Source organism: Microcebus murinus, chromosome X (genome assembly GCF_040939455.1).
Source record: "Microcebus murinus isolate Inina chromosome X, M.murinus_Inina_mat1.0, whole genome shotgun sequence".
NCBI classification, from domain to species: domain Eukaryota; kingdom Metazoa; phylum Chordata; class Mammalia; order Primates; family Cheirogaleidae; genus Microcebus; species Microcebus murinus.
This window is the reverse complement of record NC_134136.1, coordinates 25,003,108-25,010,757: the sequence shown is the minus strand read 5'-3', so window position 1 is coordinate 25,010,757 and position 7,650 is coordinate 25,003,108. Positions and strand designations below refer to the sequence as shown.

Below are 7,650 nucleotides of genomic sequence, written 5' to 3'. Positions count from 1 at the left end.
CAGTTCTGAATATTTCCTGCAGGGCAGGTTTGGTCTGGACAAATTCCCTCAGTGTTAGCTTATCTGGAAAATTCTTTATTTCTCCTTCATATATGAAACTTATTTGTTCAGGATACAAAATTCTAGGCTGGTGGTTGCTCTTTTTAAGAAGATTGAAGGCAGTCGCTGCCCAGGCGGCTCGGAGGCTGTGGAGTGCTCGGTGGTAGGTGGCCTAGCTGGGGATGTTCTAGCTGGCATGATGGCCCTTGCCATGCAGCCGGCCTAGATCCAGTTTGCTCAGTGGTTGGCATCTGATGAGAAGGGCATCCAGGACCGGGTGGTGAATAAGTTGCGCCAGTACATCATCGTGAAAACGCAGAGAGGGAGACAGGAGGTTTCAGTCAAGAAGAACTTCTAAAAATATGGAAAGGGCTCTTCTATTGCATGTGGGTGCAGAATGAACCCCTTCTACAGGAGGAGCTAGCGAACACTATTTCCCAACTCATTCACATTGTTAACAATTCAGAGGCTCAACACATGTTCATTCAGACCTTTTAGCAAACCATGAATCGAGAATGGAATGGAATAGACAGGCTGCGCCTGGACAAATGCTATATGCTGATCTGGCTAGTCCTGAGGCAGTCTTTTGAAGTTCTGAAGCGAGATGGCTGGGAAGAAAGTCGAATCAAGCTTTTCCTAGATGTCCTGATGAAGGAGATCCTGTGTCCCGAGAGTTAGTCTCCTGATGGAGTGAGGTTCCACTTCATCGATATTTATCTGGATGAGCTCACCAAAGTGGGAAGGAAGGAGCTTTTAGCTGATCAGAATCTCAAGTTTATTGATCCATTTTTTAAAATCGCCGCCAAGACTAAGGACCAGACACTGATGCAGACTATAGCTAGGGATGTTTTTGAAGCCATTATAGACCAGTCTGATTTTGTACCTGAAGAGACAGTGGAGGAACAGAAGACAAAAATGGGTGGCGATCACCTAGCTGAGGAAGAGGCCCCTGAAAATGAGACTATGTGGAGAAAAGCAGCCTGTAAAAAGAAGACAGCACTGGGCAAGAATCACTCCAGAAAAGATGGACTTGATGATGAGACAGGAAGAGATGACTGCAGAGCCTTGGAGGACACTGGGCCCCTTCTCCAGTTTGACTATAAGGCTGTTGTTGATTGACTCCTGGAAATTACCAACAGGAAAAACAATCCCTTCTTTCAACAAGAAGCGTCTCTCCACATTAATCAAAAAATTCCCAGATCTCTCTGAAGGCAGTATATCTCAACTTAATTTTGCTGAGGACATTTCTGCTGACGAAGATGACCAAACCCTCAGTCAAGGAAGGCATAAGAAAAAAGGAAATAAACTTGTAGAAAAGGCTGACTTGACAAAAGAGTAAGGGAACATAGTCTTTGCTGCTGCGAAAGAGGGCAGTGAAGGCAGTATTCAAAACAGAAAAAGGAAAAAGAAGAGGAAGAACCACCCCCAGCCTGAAAACTCAGGCCCAGGTGATGAAGTGCCGTCCCTAGAACAGAATGGCGGCTCGTTCTGCACCAGAGAGGAGAGCAGCACCCGCCTCGGTCCCCACGCACAACAAAAGGAAACGGCTGTAGAAGAAGAGCCTAAGGGCCCACGGGGAGACCTCACCTGCCACCAGAAATTCCCCAACGGATGGAGCCCAAGTCCTGAAAACGAAGCTGAAACTTGGAGTTCTTCAAGTCAGTGGCAGTGGCCTGGCAATGCTGGCCTGGCCTCCGATGCAGAAAGAAGCCCTCCTGCCCCCTGCAGGCCCAGCGGAGGCCAGGAGCAGTCAAACGACCCTGGTCCAGGGTGGGAGGCTGCAGAAAAAAAATAAGGCAGAGCCCAGCAGCTGGGACCTCTATGACCTGTCCAGTCAGAAAACAGCAATCTTGAAAAAGAGGAAGAAAATGAAAGAAATGTCGAACTTAGCAGAACACAACAGAGTATTGGAAGACACAATCAGGCAAAGCCAAGCTCTGGGAGGCAGCGGGACTGTCAGCCCTTTGAAGAAGAAGCAGCTGAGGACAGAGAACGACTTTGTGAGTTTGACATCCCCTTCCTACCAAAGCCCCTGTTTTTCAGAAAAGCCAAGAGCAACACTGCCACCTGCTCTCCGGTCCTGCCGTCCAGCTAAACAAGACACCATCCAATTCCAAGAAAGTCACCTTTGGGTTGAACAGGAACATAACTACAGAATTCCAGAAGACAGACAAGAGTCTCTTAGCCCCACAGGTCCCTCCAGAGTGGCCTTCAAACCTGAGCAGAAGCCCCTGCACAGAGTGCTGAAGACTGCCCCCCTCCAGCTCACCCACCAGCACTCCCCTGGTGACCAAGAAGCCACTGATGCCTACTCCAAAGAGGAGGCTGACTGCTGTGGATTTCTTCTGAGGACAGTAGCAGAGTATTTTTTTTTATTTCGGCATATTATGGGGGTACAGATTTTAAGGTTTCAATAAATGCCCTTTCCCCCTCCCCCCACAAGTCTGAGTTTCCAGCATGACCATCCCCCAGATGGTGCACATCTCACTCATTATGTATATATATACCCACCCCCCTCCCCCCTCCTCCCTGCCCAATACCCTATTACTGTAGTACCTATGTGTCCACTTAGGTGCTACTCAGTTAATACCAGTTTGATGGTGAATATATGTGGTGCTTGTTTTTACATTCTTGGGATACTTCACTTAGTAGTATGGGTTCCAGCTCTAACCAGGAAAATATAAGATGTGCTATATCACCATTGTTTCTTAGAGCTGAATAGTACTCCATGGTATACATATACCACATTTTATTAATCCATTCTTGGATTGATGGGCACTTGGGCTGTTTCCACAGCCTTGCAATTATGAATTGTGAGCAGAGTGTTTTTTTAAAGACTGCTTTTGTACAGAATATTCTATAAATTATAACTTTAAGAATGTAGAGCCTTTTTATCATTTTACAAATTCCTGTAACTTGTGTATACGAGGTTCTGAACGTTAGCTGCTGTTTACTCGTCCCTTCCACTGTGAGCCACAGTGTCTCTGTGGAATCTTGCACTACAGGGATTGTGCTTAAGCTCTCTGGGATTCCATATTTTGGGGTAACTTCAGTAATTCCCTTTAGTGTAGGAACTGAGATCCTGTATGAGGAGAGCACACTGATCTATAACTTTCAATAAATTGATTAGTACAACTTTTTTAAAAAAAGAAGATTGAAGATGGGACACCCATCCCTTCTGGCTTGTAAGGTCTCAGTTGAGAATGTAGTTAACCTGATGAGTTTTCGTTTGTAAGTTACTTGATGTTTTTGCTTCATGGCTCAGAGGAGTTCCTACACCATGTTGACTTTGGCCAGTCTGATGAACGTGTTTCTTGGTGATTGCCTCTTTGGGATGAATCTCCCAGTTGTTCATTGAGTTTCTTGTACCTGGATTTTTAAATCTCCATCAAGATCAGGGAAGCTTTCCTCAATTATTCCCTCAAATAGGTTTTCCAGCCCTTGTCCATTTTCTTCTTCACCTTCAGGGATGTCTATGATTTTTATATTGAAATATGTGACTGGGAAGATTCCCTATCTCTCTTTGATTAGGAAAGATAGAGGGCTTTGAAATCCTTTCTCTTTCCAGAGTCTTGTGGTCGTCTTAACTGTCTGAGCTGTACTGGCACACCCAGTTGAATCTGTGAGACAGTAAGTGGTGCTTCTGAATGATTATCAATCACACCCGGTATGAGTGATTGGGCTATATTGGGTGAGCTTTCCCTCAGGCTCCACAAAAGCTGGCAAGGTAGCTGTTTTGGCAGGTGTCAAAAGTCTGCTCTTACCTTCTGGGTAATGCTTTCAGGGAGGGGATTAAGTGGCCCCATCCAACCAGAAAGTCTGCTTGTGGAGGCAAGGCCACCTGAATTTCACTATCTGACTGTCAGGTGCGGGTTTTACTCTTCTTCTCCCTTCCCTGCTTTGTGATGTACCTTTGGCATCTGCTAGCAGGCAGATGCTCAAACTAGCTGAACTCTTCCATGATGGTGCTGTGGATCGGGGGCTTCCTTGCCCAGAATCCCGCTTCTTTGTTTTTTCTATTTCATCTAAAATTTTTCCTTCTTACTGTGTCACTCTGGCACCTGGTGTGTCTGGTCAGTCATCTTGAATCCCATCAAGAGTAGAGCTTTTAATGGAAATTTTAAACAAGAAGGATCAAGATCCTGAAGCAGCCTTCCTGTGGATGGAGGGGTGCCCCATGAGTATGCTGAAGCTGGGTCCCACACTGCACTCTCCTCTCAGTTCTCCTCATGTGGGCTCCCTTGCCTCCTGAGATTAGCTCACAAATCTCTCTGTGCCACTAAGGAACAGGATCAAGACCAGAGGATATAGAATTTGGTCTGTGGGCCTGTCACCTGGTCCCCAAAGATCAATCCCTGACCTTGCCAGGGAGCAGTGTGCTGGTCCCAAGTTGCCTGTGGTGTGCTTAAGCCAGTTTGCCAAATCTCTGCTTCAGGGTATGTCCTGCTCTGATGGAGCTGCCAGACCAGCAGCACCAGGGAGGGCTGGTGAGCAGGGAGCTTATAGTCTGAGCTCCCCTCAGTCTGCTGTAGGACCTTAAGAGAAAAGGTTTGAGCCTCACTCTCTGTGGAAGCCTCTACTTGGTGACTCAATTGCCTCTCTTGACAGCCATGGGTGGGGAGGAGAAGGGGAAAAAAGAGTCTGGATGGAGGAAACCTTGCACTCTGGTCATCTCTGTCCCTCTCTCCAGAAGGCAGCCTATCCAGACTGTACAAGCTCTGGAGTCACACAGATCCCCCAGGACCCACTGGACTTCTGTGGCTCCCACAGTCTGCACTGGAGTTGGTAAATGTTTGTGTGAGAATGAGCAACATAGAAACCGAAGGAGTTGAAGACCTCTGGGCAGGACAAATATGCACAATGGGTAGAAAAGCAATATGGTGTTGCTGTTCTGGCTAGGGTCTGTGGTTGTGGAAAACACCCCGGTGAAGCTGGGAGCATAGTGCTTTGTATAGTCCATAGACACTAAAATAGTATATCTTTGAATATTTAGAATTGCACTTAGGTTGTCAAGAAACTCAAATCTGAAAAGGTGTCTACAACCACTGACTGAAAGACAAGAGTAGTTCACTCTGGGTCTAATTCTCAATGAGTGCAGTGGCAAGCAGAATTACCTAGGCTGCTAACAGTGGAATAAGTATAAGTTAAAAATGTGATTTCAGCATATTTTTGTTTCCGAAATCATACCATGTAGGATTTTACACATAAATATGTCTATAAAGAACAAAAGGGGCCAAATCAGAGGAAATTTGGTTATTTCTATAGTGTTTATGCTCTATAACTAAGGATGGGATACAAAAATCTCTTTCTCAAAGCCTACATATTTCTCATTTCTTTGCATATTATTTCATCAGTTTTAACAGTGAAACATCACTATATTTTGTTCCTCAAATGTGTTCTATGTAGATAAACTTAATGATTAGGAATTGTAAGAAGTGAAACAATAGAGATATGATGTTACAAGAGTAAGGGAATGAAAAAATTTTGATCTGGAAATACACATAGAGAGCACCAATCTTCCTCATTTTATAAATTAATATACTCTGGTCCAGAGATATTAGATTGATGACTTACATGTATAAATCCACATTTCAAGTGGCTATCATTATCTATCCACCCATACATCCATTTATTCAGTCTTCTTATATTATACTATCTTCTATTCATTAGGCACTAAATGAGGAACTGGGGTACATATATGAACAAGAAACCTCAAGAGGCTTATGGCCTAGAAAGGGAGACAAATATATAAACAGACCATTTTTATGTGATATATTTTAATGATAGTGATATGCAGGGAGATTTATGGGAATACAGGAGATGGTTATATTACTTAGCTTGGAGTGGGATGGGCTATCAGGTAAAGAATCCTGGAGGAAATAATACATTAGGTGGAAGCCGATGAAAAATTTAGAGTAAATCAAGAGGAAATTGATCAGGGGAGCTTTTATTCCAGGCAAGGGAAAGAAGGATCAAGGGCATGGAGATGATAAAAATAAAAGCAAAAAAAGACAAACATGGTGTGCATGTGAGGGAACTACATGCAGTTCTACTTTGTTGGATTAGGAGTATATATTGTCAATCAGATTTGGGGATGGGGGCGTAAGGTCAGAGAGTTTGGAAGAGACAATAATGGAGACACTTATATTTTGTTTAAAGGCTTGGGCTTCATCTCATAGGCTTTATCAAGAAATCAGTCCTTTTACATTTTAATTAAAATGTCTTGGACATATTTTCCATATTTCTGGAAACATTTTCAATGTGCATAACTCATCACAGTCTTTGTAATAAAGCTTGAATTGTTATATTCCTCCAATAACAGAACAGTCTAATAAAAACATAATGGTAGGCGAGATATAGAAGATGGCGGACAAATAACACCGCCAGACAGAGTATCTCTGCAGAAAAGACAGATTCTAGCAGAAATTAGAGGAAAGAAGCAAGAAGACGAGCATACAGCAGACAAGGGCCGGAAGGAGGGGTACCTGAGACCCCGGTAGACTCCACAGGAGGAGGCTGCGGAGGAGAACTGGAGGCTGAGACCACCGGAGCAGCCCAGAGACCAGCGGCAAGGGTAGGTGAATTTGCTGTTTCCCCTCCCCTGCATTCGGGACTGCTGGTGGGCTCCCCAGAGGGTGGAGAGACCTGCGGACACCAGCCCAGAGACTGCCGCTGCCTGCCAATGGTGAGCCTGTAGCAGACATGGCACCAGGTTCCCAACTTCCTCCGGGCACCTCCGGGTGCACAGACCCGAGCCGCGTGGCAGGCACAATATTGCCTCCTCCTCCCCTCCGCCGACCCTACCCGCGGCTGCCCAGAGAGACAATACAACCACCAGCCGGAGGCACCTCCAGGGAACAGGACCTTCCCGTTTGGGACCCCGCCTGCCCTCCCAGGTGCTGCTGGCACCGTGTTCCCAGGAGAACGGTGCCAACTCAGAGGCTGAGAGACATACACCCAGCTTGGGCTCCCTGTGGGTGAATTGGGACCGGAAATCCTCTCCCTGGTGGGGATACAGCTTGAACTCTGGGACCCAGAGGTCGGACCTGCAGACTAGATCCCCTGCACCGAGGGCTAGCATTGCCCGGGGCACAGAAGGGTTATACGTGAACAGCCTACTGAGGAGTGTGTGCCACCAGGGGCGGATCGGCGTCCTAGAGGGCAACCCTCCTCCCAGGAGGAGGCCGTGCGCCCAACCCAGGTGGCGTTCCTGTGCAGGGAACCTCCCCGCCGGCATCACAGTCCGGGGAGGCCTGGTGGCTTGTGGTCTGGCCTGCTGGCAGAGGCCCAGGAGTAGCTGGGGAGTTGGGGAGGGTGGAAAGAAGCCAGGCCTGCTCCAGACTGCGGGTCTCAGATAGCCCCACCCCCACACACAGACTTTCTGGCTGAGCGGGACCATTCCAGCCCCACCCTGAAAGCTTTCCCTGGAAGCAGAGAACAGAACTCTGACCCCTGCTAACGGCCTGAGGGCAGGCTTACCCAACCCAGCTCCGCCCAGAACAAGAGCTGTTATCAGGACACAAAATCAATAGTATAGCCTGTTCCTCCAAGCAAACGCAACCTGCTGACAGTGACGGCATCTTGCACAGCCTTTCCACGGCACCCACCGAC

General features: G+C 46.7%; 1 pseudogene; it reads left to right on the top strand.

Annotated features, from left to right (window-relative positions):
- The first annotated feature begins 238 nt into the window (after window positions 1–238).
- Window positions 239–2,388, top strand: LOC105856721 (ribosomal RNA processing protein 1 homolog B pseudogene; annotated as a pseudogene).
- Window positions 2,389–7,650: the final 5,262 nt, after the last annotated feature.